We start from the raw sequence: 11,787 nt of genomic DNA, 5'->3' as shown, positions 1-11,787 counted from the left end.
TTTAAAAGTGTTAAGCTTTTGCTGATTTTAGACAAAAAAAGTTTACGTCAGATGTCAATGGATTCGTACAAATGCTTAGAATATATATGTATAAGGAAGTCATTTAGTGAAATTTGTCGCCCTTATGTAAATACATATACGTATGCATACATGCATATGTATGTATGTATATCGCATGATTACACCAGCACTCAAATTATTTAGCCTGGTCCTGGGAATTCTTTGCAAAAGTAGAGAGTAACTGCTTTTATGGCAAAAATTTGTTTTCCAAAGCTGGTTCTTTGATACTTTTCCGTCTGAGCTCAATAAGGCTTAAGTAATAAATATTATATTTGTTGGGCAACTTTGACCTTCTAAAAATGCTTAGGTTCGCCCAAATCCATCAAATTTCAAGTGTCAAAAAAAAAAATTTCTTAGCTTACTTCGATTCTCTACAAAAACGCTCCATATACCAAATTATGAAAAACTAATACTTTCGAAGAAACTTGCAATTTTATTAAAAAAATGAATTAAGTAAGTTTTTATTCATTTTTTTTTTTATTTTGAGCACATTGAACTTTGATGGACCATTGTCCATCGCCCACGCTAATGTATAATATACATTGTATATATATATATTACTTTTCGTATTAAATCTCATAAATTGTTAATAATGACTTGTATATTTGGAGCTTTTCGGCCGTTGATTTTAAAGCAAAAACGTTGGTTTTTCTTTTCTGCCTCCTACGCGTTTCGACACATTATTGTGTCTTCCTCAGGGAGTCTATTTATTTTTACAAGAAAACATAATTAACAAACGTGTATACCAAAACATGTTTTTCTAACATACCTTAACATATAATAACATAAAATCACATTAATTATTTTATGGACATCACATTTTTAAATTAACACTTAACATTTAAATACATCAATACTTTATCCCAGCTGTTCGTCTATTACTCGCTATTATCATTGTGTATGCGCAATTTATATTATCTACATCTTCTTTGTAATTCATTGCACAGTGTATTTGTTGCTGTATTCGAAGCCCTTCTAATGTCATCCTTTTCTTTGTTTTCCTCTCGATGTCTACTATTCTTGCATTATCAAAATCCGCTGTGTGCTCGCTTTTTGTCAGGTGCTGGGCTAATGCAGTTGTCATCTTTCTATTTTTCGCGTCTGTTTTGTGCTCGTTGTTCTCCCAAAGGCTGTTCTCCTAGCCCTAACTCGCCTTGGGCTGGATCACCATCTGATCGACTTTTTTCATCGCCTCTTAGGCAGTAGAGCTATATGTGCCAGAAGATATGCAAACCGCGGCACTCCAAAAGGCAGTGTTCTCTCCCCACTCCCTTGGAATCTAACGGTGCCAAGTCATTGCTTACGCTGATGATCTTGCCCTGACGGCAGTTGGTAAGCACCCCCAAGTTCTATGTGACTTAGTGTTCAAGGCGCCTTACGCGTCGTGGACACCTAGTCCAAAGAAGCAGACCTTAGTGCCGATCCGGCCAATCCACTTCCTTCCTTGATCGGCATCGCACTGACTTTTTGGAGGAAGTTCGATATCAGGACGTTGTTCTTGACTGAAAGCTAACTTGGCGACGCAATGTGGAAGAGCGTTGCAAGAAAGCCATAACAGCCCTGTATGCTTGTAAATCAGCAATAAGGAAAAAATCGGTGACGTGAAAGATGATCACGGGGCGTTATCCTCAAAGCCGACTTAAGCCTTAGATAATATGATCCACTTTCTACCTATGGCCTTATATGGTAAACTACTGGCAAGCTGTAATGCTATTAGATTAAATGCGCTGATCAAATGGAGCGACACGAGGATTGGGCACTCTAGAATTTCGGATGATCCTCCAGTGGACTTCAGGCAACTGGACTACACAGTTCCGCCTACAGGATTAAAAGACACTTCCATTCAAGGATCACCTCAATGGGTGAATGGAAAGAGGATTCGGTTCTGATCTCGTGTTCTGACTCAGCAGCCATCTACACGGATGGCTCCAACTTAGATGTGATGGTAGGAACTGGCGTATACTCGCAAGAACTCTCACTTAGCCTAAGTTTTTGTCTGCCAGTTTTCTGTGGCGTTTCTCAAGCTGAACTAACAGCAGTAAACGAAGCTGCGCAAGATGGCTGATCGATTCATTTTTTAGTCCGAAGGCAGTAACAATATTTTCTTATAACCGGGTAGCTATTAAAGCACTTAATTGTAACAAATCTACATTGAAGATTGTAATGGAATGTCGACGTACTCTTAATGAACTGGCAAGACGTTAGGTCACTAATGTTGTAGGGGTGCGAAACCATAAAGACAAACCCGGAAACTGTGTTGCAGGTGAACCAGCAAGGGAAGGAACCTTGCTATCTGAAATCAGTACAGCGTATTCTTGTAAACTCTGGGTTTAGAATAATGGGAAAATATAAGACGGTCTGCGGAGCCAACGTGCAGGATAGCAAGACATATATGGCCTAACGTAGATCTCGCCCTCTCTTCCGCTTGGAGCGACCACTGCTCTGATGTGTTATTGGAGTTCTCACCCGACACTGCCTGACAACTACTTTCGCAGCTGCCGTGAGGAAGCGAAAATCGAAAGCGCGTAGTGCTACCTATGCTTCTGTCGCGCTCTGACTAGGGCTCGTGGACGCCCATTTCTTCGTTATTCTTTTGAATATCTGGCTGAAGGGATACGGGCTGCCGAGATAACCTAACCTAACCTAAACTAATCGTTGTAGAACAATCTTAACTATTTCCCCACATTAGTGTTCGTACGTCCTACCGTAACTTACAATGATTTTTATTTTTCGAGTTCAACCAATAAGGATTAAAAAATAATAATTAATATTTCAGTTTTATTTTTTCGCTCAAAGAAAATTATTATTACGTGATTTTTATTTTTACATGGCTTTTGTTGTATTATATGCTATATTTTTTACAAAATTCGTAAATATTAAACAAACATAAGGAAAACTATAAATACTTACTAACGGTTAAAAGAATGCGCTATTCAATATACTACATATTACTCATACGCCCCGGGGGACACCGAAATTCTCCGTCAGCTTTTTATTTCGACCTTCTTTGAATAAAGAAAACAAACGTTTCATAACCAAATAATACAAATAACAAACATTTAACAAATAGTTTTCTTGTTTTGGTACTTCCAAAATTTAATATTGATAACTTTATGGGCTCCTGTAGTTTCCGCATAATTTAGTTAAATTAAATCTTAAAAATAATATCCTATTCGCGAAACTCTCTCCGCACTGTCCAATGCTTTACAAACTTAAATACTCACATAAAATGCAAACAATGCATATTTACGAGCGTATACATATGTGTGTAAGTACATACGTACGTACTCGCCTGTGTGTGCTACATTCCCAATGGCAGCTATGACAGTATATTTTCTGTTAGATAACAAAACTGGAATTTCATAATTATGAGCGAACATAGAAAATGCAAATTTATTGTCGCTAACAATGGTCAACATGCAGCAGCAGCAGCAGAACGCCACACAACACAACGTCAACATTTGAAACATAATTAAAATTTGGTAGTTATAGCTAAGCGCTTCACATCATAATTGCAGAAATGCTTATCTTTTGCCAAAAACGGACAAACAATGCTAAAAGCAAAGTAATTAACAGACAATTTTATGTGCTCTTACCAATGTACGTACGAATGTGCATATTTACGAAAGTTAGTATTTACTGACGTCTGAAAATTAAGTGAAAACTTCAATTATTATTACATCTTTTGGTTTTTATTACTTCAAATGTGAAAAGTATTTAGTAGTGGAATTTTGTTTTAAATAAGTAAGTATTTTTGAAAGGAAACCGCATTATTTATATACATATAGTATATAAGCGTACAAAAATTTAATTTGAACCCGGTGAAGAGATTTAAAGTGAAATATTTTGAAAGAATACTTTCATCTAATTAAGGACATTTCAAGTTTCTGTAGACTGCATTCCGCGTTAAATTTATAGAAATACCTTTAACATAACTATTCATTGGCACGAAAAGCCTTCAATTAGTGAAAATGTAAAATAAAATATCAGAAATGCCTGCCAGCAAATTCTCGCTGATTAAGCATTCATGGAAATCATCCACTTACTAGTATTTTTATTTCTTTTATGAAAGTCATGTTCATAAATACTGTGGATGTACATTAGGGTGGTCCAAAAACAGTAAAGTCGGAATTGTAATTCTCTCACCCCCTAGAATTGTTCTATACCGAAAAAAAGTATACCCCTATTTTTTTATTTTGAAATAAAAAAATATTTCCAGGTCGCTCAAAGCGCTCAAAGTTTTTCATGTATTTTTATATGGGAAAAATAAAATTTTTCGTAGAAATGGTATAGAATTCTTGAAAATCGATATTTTTCGATTAGAAAACTCTGGTTCTCTTCAGGAAACTTTCAATAATAATACCCAATTTTTTATTTAACCATTTTTTAATAATAACGATTTGTTATTGGTCGCCCCATTGCAATTTTCTGGATTTTTGTGAGTTTTAGGTGGACCTATAAATTATAGTTGCGATGAAAAAATGGTTAAATATAAAATTGGGCATTATTATTGTGAATCTCCTGCAGATAAACGGAATTTTCTGGTAGAAAAATATTGAATTTTATCTATTCTATACCATTTCTACGAAAAGTGGTTTTTTCCCCACATAAAATACACGAAAAACTTTGGGCGCTTTGAGCGATCTCTAGATATTTTTTGATTTCAAACTAAAAAAAATACGGGTAAACTTTTTTTCTGTATAGAACAATCCTAGGGGGTGAGAGTATAAAAAATCCGACTTTACTTTTTCACATGCATTTTTGGACCACCTTAATGTACATACATATATACTTTATTATATAAAGTATTAAATATCAGCTTAATGCTGTCCTGCCTTTGCTTATGCAGACAAACTAATACAAATTATTTCGTCTACTTAAGTATACGTGGACATTTAGGTACCCATATATATACATAAGTACCTACTTATTCACTGAGATGCGACTGGCAATAAAGTAAACTGAGCGCAAATCTTTTGGGATTAACTGATTGATGGCAATTAATTTATTTTCTGCTAAATATGCTTTTGGGGCTGACGTCGCTCGGTGGCAATTTGGATAGCCAAGAACAGAGTACGCTCAGACAAAGTACGTATGTATGTATATTAGGGTGGTTCAAGAATACCTACGTACGAAAACGTAGTAATATTTTAAATTAAAATATGTATATATATTAGTTTTATTTTTTGAAAATTTCTGAATACAAAATATTTATTTTTACCATTTCATCACAATTCTAAGTGAATAACTCAGTGAGAGGGGGGGACCAATATGTTTGCATGTGTGTATTTATACAAAAATTATTTATTGGACCAAAAAGTAGTGGGTAGGCCCTGTGGCCAAATTAGGAAAGTTTTATTATATGGCAGTTGAGAAGTGCATTTGCAATAATTTTATAAATTTAATGAAGGAAATATTTGCACATGCTGCAGTACATAGCATGCATTTAGGCGCCTGGTGTTAGAAGTCGTGCCTAAACACTAAGAAAAACATCAATTTCCTAATTAAAATATATGGTATTTTTTGCTTCTGGGTGGTGGCTGAAGAAAACGTTGACCACCGTAATGTGTATATAGATGTGTATGCCGATAATGGATATTAAAAGAAGTGAAATAAATGCTGAAAGTAAATACATAGTACCAGGGTTAATAAAGAGAAAATTCGCGGTGGAAAAAATCTCGACAGATGCAAACAAATTATTATCTGCTTTTTGAACGCTTGTCCTTTTGATAATTCCTTTTTTATAATCTAAGTGCAAATGTCAACTTGGATTAAAGAAGTATGTATTTGTAGATGTTGAATAGGTACGGTTAAATTTAGTGGAAAGCTCAATATTAGAGATAATTATTACGTGGATGACAGAAATTCATTGAGCTGTAAAGAAAGTTTCACAGATAGCTAGTGCCCAGAGTTTTTATGGAATTTGATATACAATACATATATAATATCGGCAGCAAAAGCGATAACTTTGCAGCTCTCTTTCTATTCTTGCCTCTAAGCAGTTGATTCTCTGCCATTACCATGTGGGGTATCGGTGCTGGAAACTACCCGGTCCTTAAAGAAAGCGTAAGAATTCATTAAGTCCTTGAAATAATGCATTGTAACTAACTTGAGCTCTTGAAAATGGCGGTCGGATCTTTGAGGAACAGCTTCAAGGAATCTTTTAACTCACTATCCGAAGTGCATTTTCCTGGTTATTCGCCACTGAGCACAATCCGAAAAATTTACACGCAGTCTGGTATAAGTGACTCTGCGAAAAGTTTGGAGAATTTGCAAAAAGCTATTCGACAAAGATAAGATATTCTTTAGCGCAATAACCGGCTAAGCGATTTTGGCCGGATGAAGATAAGATAAGATGGGCTATATTTGCGACAGCGTCTTTCAAAGCACGTGGAATTGATGACATCTTCCCAGCTCAGGGATCTGCTACCATTTGTAAAGTGGTCTCCAGGGCAGAATTTGTGTAGGGGCCCATTTTACTACGTTGAAGAAAAATCAGCAGACCAACTAAAGTCAGACTGGCCAATCAATATTACACCCTTCTTGCTAAAAACAATGGGACAAGTCCTAGACATGAAATTTTTACAAAATCTGACCAGAAAAATTTAGTAGTCCATAAAGAACAAAGAGGCTTCCCTATGATGCCTCTTGAACGTGCAAAGTGGTTTCGAAATACTATTTAAGAGAAAATTACACCCTGCGCAGAAACATAACATCCACTCTAAGGGAGGGAAAATTCCAATTCTTAATTTCCATCCTATGGTCCATCGTAGTAGATGAGCTAGTCTGCACTCTGTCTTCTTGATGAAGAGGGCTTCGATGTTACGGACTTCGCAAACGACATCTTCATGCTAATCAGCGGTAGGTTAAAGACACCATTTATAACCTCCTACAGAATGCACCGAACATAGGCCCAAATGGTGCAGTAAAAACGTTGACCCCATGCAGACTAAGATAGTAATTTTCTCCAGGAAAAGGAACCAATTATCATAACCATTCCTCTAAGGAGAAAAGAAACACTTCTTTAAAGCAGGGGCGTTGACCTTTGTAAGCTCTCGTTCTATCTTTGCATATATTCATAAGACCAGGACTTTTATATGAACCTATCAGCAACCAAAGGGGCGAAACTGGGGCATTGGACCTAGTCTAACAAGGTGGATGTAAGATGTCGTCTCCAAACCCATTCTAACATACGTATTCTGCGCCCGTCTGGTGGATTATGGCAGAAGTGAAATACATACAGGCGAAGCTCCGTAAACTATAACCACTAGCCTGAGTGCTCAACACAACACCAACCGTGACGCTCGGGGCGCTTCTAGATCTCCTTCCTCTGTAAATTGTAATTATTGCAAAGGCTCTACAGTTTTGATAGTAATTCTCATCTTAGGATAAAATTCTACTCTCATGGACATAAATAATTAGTTTTTGGTCTTCTTGTTCATGGTAATCAACTGGGATAACGAACGAGCAAAACCGCGCAAAGACAGGCATATATTTTATACTGACAGCTCCAAGACTAACCACGGTGCCGCGGCGTCGGAGCAGCAGTCTGCTCTTTAAGAAATCGTACAGGAATTTCTTCATACGATTTTCTTTCACAATTCTTAAAGAAATCATTACAGAATTCCGAAAACATTTCCGATACTCTTAAATATTTCGTAAAGAATTTAGAAACTTTGGTTTATTTTATTTCATTTCATGTTCTTACTGGCAGCTGCAGGGTAATGAAACACTTGTCAAACACAGGAGAACATTGTGTGCCACTTTAAAGCACTTATTCTCAGGGTTACCAAGGGAGCAAGGTTTCTTAAAAATACATGCGAGTATTAAAGGAGTCAAATAGAGGTTTGTTACAATAGATCGTTCTCGGTTGCGGGAACAAGATGACCAGCTCTCTCCTCTCAATCTAAACTACTGATGGGCACTGCCTTGCCAGCGGGCAAAGCTCTTTTAAGCTTCCTCTGCGTAGCGCTGATTTTAACGAATCTACTGTTGGTATAAGCGTGCTGTGTTGTCACAAGGAACAGCCCTGAAATAAGGAGCTGTGTAAGGCGCTTCAATATTTTTAGTTGAAAGGACGATGAGGTTTTCATCGGTTTGCTTAGAATTATTTTATAGTCCCTCCAGTCTGCTTCTATGCTTGGTATTGAATACGTATTTGAATCCTACACAACGAAAAATAAGTCCTTACCCTACGAAATAATTGTTAAGAAATTCTAAATCCGATTTATGTATTTACGTACAAACATATTGTATACATAAATAACTAATATCATTGCTGTCATTACCAAAGTACAGCGCTTCGCTGTTAAACTCATTCCTCAGTTAATATTTTCAAGATTTCAAACTTGTAGTACACTTCAAAACACTCCTGCGCCCCATTCACTTAAAGACTTAATGAAATGCTAAAAACAATAAACTATGCACCAGATAAGGCAGCAGAGAGCTGCAGAATTCACAAAAATAGCGTAAGTGGTGGCAGGGGAAAGTGAAACATTTTTAAACTTCTGTATTTGCCTTCAATTTATAAATTTACTTTGTCTACTCGCAGCAGCCCATCCACCAGCCGAGCGGTATAATGGAGTGCAGTGAAAGTGGCAGCCAGGCGCTTAAAGGCAATGAGCGTATATCCGTTATATTTAATTCCGTAAATCTTCTCAACTTAAAGTGTTCCGCGCAGCGCTTAAAACAACCCAACGAATGCGAAGCATCTATTTTGTAGCTATGATTGTGCTCGTATTTTGCGTGACCCCTGTTTGGCAGTGTATGCTGGTAAGTGCTCTAGGGCGTGTGATTGAGCGCGCTGACTTGACAGTGGGCGGCGCCGCTAGCTCGCTTGTGCGCCTGACGTACATACATATCAGCTGAAAATCTCATTTACAATTTCATTTTTCTGCACTTAAGAACAGTCACAAAATTAAATTATTCAAAATGCCAAACAATTATTCGAAGGGAAAACAGTAGAGTGAAGAGAGCCTTGAAGTGGAGGAGGCGCGCTGATCTGTCAGTGACACTGACGTGGGCAACGCCTCGACAGCACCAAGAGCAGCAACTTTGCAATACATTTGCACAAAAGCGACAACAAAAACAACATAAATTTTTCATTGAAGCTGATAACCAAGGAAACGCGCCGAACAACACTTCAAGCGGTGCTCACAGCCACCCGGTAGAAGCCATAGCAGCGGCAGTAGCCTTATTAACGTTCAGTCGGTTGAAATCAGGCCACCTCGGCACACAAACAAACACAGCGAATGGACCGTTAAATTGATATAAAGAATGACCCTAAGCATAGCCAGGCGAAGCTCGATGGAGGCAACTCCCCTACGGCATATTAAAATATTTAAGCGAAATTATAAATTTTAACATCAACAAAAAGCAAAAATATTTGCGCCAAAATGTAGATACTTTCAATGTGGCAGCAGCAAAAGTTTCGAAGGTAAAGCGAATTATAAAAAGAGTATGCAGACAGAAAATGAAAACGAAAATAAATAGGAAAAGTAGGATAAACTGTCAAAGTTAATAACAATGCCTTGTTGGCGAATCCGCTAAAAGAGAAAAAGGAAGGACGCAGCAATTGCATAATCAGTGGCGTTGAATGGTGCAACGAAAAGGGTTAAGAATTAGGTACATTTGTTAAAAAAGATTGTAAATTGCACCTAAACAGTAATGACTTTGGCTATAAAACAATAATAGATAGGCGCATGCACAATATGTTAGTGTATGGCCGAGAAAAATTAATTAAGTATTTCTCTTTTTAAAACAATAAAAAATAAAAATTAAAATTAAATTTTATCAAACTAATAAAAAAAAAAATTTAAGAAAAAAAAAATAAAACAAACAATAATATCTTAAAATTAAAAGAAATTAAATTAAAAAAAAAAAAATTAAAATTAAAAAATATAAGTTCCTAAACACTAAATGAAATTAAATAAATATATATTTATATTTCTTTGTATTAAAATCAACACCAGGCACATAAAAGTTATAAGTTTTATGGCAAAAACGTTGCTCCATAACAGTTATTAGAACAAAATTTGTAAAAGACATTTTTCATACCCATTCGTCCTTATATCCAAAAAAAGTATTCTGTTATAATTCTACATATTTTTTTCTTTTATATGATGCCCTTATTTTTAACCTACATTGCAATGAATTTTTTAAATAATTTTTTGAATTAACCATATTTTTAAATTTCAAAGTCCTTTTAAAAAAAGTCAAAGTCAACCAATGAAAAAACCTCTCTTAACTTTATTCTGTTTAAATTTCTAGATTTTATTGTTTAAAAAAATAATATATTTATTTTAAATTTAATTTTTTGTAATTTAAATTTTCTTTTAATTTTAAGTTTAAATCAGGGACCAAAAATAACTTATCTCGAATGCAAATTGAAAGCGTTGCCCAAATTGTGAAATTTAACGAAAACGGTGTTTTAAAGCATCTATTAAATGAGAAATATTTGTTCGGTTGCCGATAAGAGTTATTTTACAACGTTTATTTTTTACGTTGTCTGATAAAATATTTATAAAATATTATAAAATATGATATTTATTTAAAAAATTCATTGCAATGTAGGTTAAAAATAAAAGCATCTTATAAAAGAAAAAAATATGTAGAATTATAACAGAATACATTTTTTGGATATAAGGACGACTGGGTATGGAAATGTGGAATTTTGTCCTTAAATATCCCTGAAAATTTGTAATATTATTTTTTGAAAAAAATATTGTTTGAAGACTAATATACGCACGACCTCATCATCGAATATCTTCCTGCAAACTTTATTAACTTAAAAATACAACATTGGTCGAAAGCGCATTTTCAATACCTATTCGTCCTTCTTAACCAAAAAATTGTATTGTTTTTAAATCCCACAGAATTTTCCCTCTCGTTTGGTGCCCATATAGTTATTCAATATTGCACTGATTTTTAAAATAATTTTTTTAATTAACCATATTTTCAAAATTTCAAAGTCCTTTGAAACAAAAATTTCCTGACGTCAGAGTAAAAAACTAAAGACGCAGTTTTATTAAAGTTGGTGCATAGTTTCGTGAGTATATCGACTCTTTCGTGTGTTTTGAAATTTTTTTATTTTTGTCGCACGGTGTAATTTGAGGAATTATTTCAAACCACGGACGGAAAATAATCATTATTTTTTAAATTTTAACAAAAGAAATCAACAAGTTGTAATCGTCGTAAAACTAATTTAACTATGCTCAAATGGCAAATGATGAAAAGTTGGCAAAACGAATTCAGATGGTAAAGGAATAAGGGATACGCACTAAATTGAATAAAGCTACCAAAAATAAAATTATAGTTTAAAAACCTCCCTATTATAATTGCCATTCGTACTGTCATCAGGTATGTAACTTGAGAATAGAAATCGCTGCATCTTTTAGGCGCATCAATATTACATAGTTACATCCCGAGTTAATAAAAGGAAGGTAAAAAAGTCATCATCATCATCGCTGGATATGACTTATCTTTCGATATGGGAAGAGTGGTGGTGCCTTCTTATAAAATCAATAAAAATTAAATAGCCCAATGAAATAGAGTTCAATGCCTTGTGAGCGTGATGGTTTCGTGCCGAAAAAAGTGAAATAAATATTATTTAATAATAAAGCCATTCTAATGCAGATAGCAACACAAAAAGTATCGATTGTGAACAGCAAATAAGCTTCATAAGGTATCATGAAAAATTGTTGCCAACTGAAAAGAATTTCAACATTA

The sequence above is a fragment of the Rhagoletis pomonella genome, unplaced genomic scaffold (assembly GCF_013731165.1).
Source record: "Rhagoletis pomonella isolate Grant_MI unplaced genomic scaffold, Rhpom_1.0 Rhpom_scaffold_00006, whole genome shotgun sequence".
NCBI classification, from domain to species: Eukaryota; Metazoa; Arthropoda; class Insecta; order Diptera; family Tephritidae; genus Rhagoletis; species Rhagoletis pomonella.
This window is presented reverse-complemented; position numbering follows the sequence as displayed.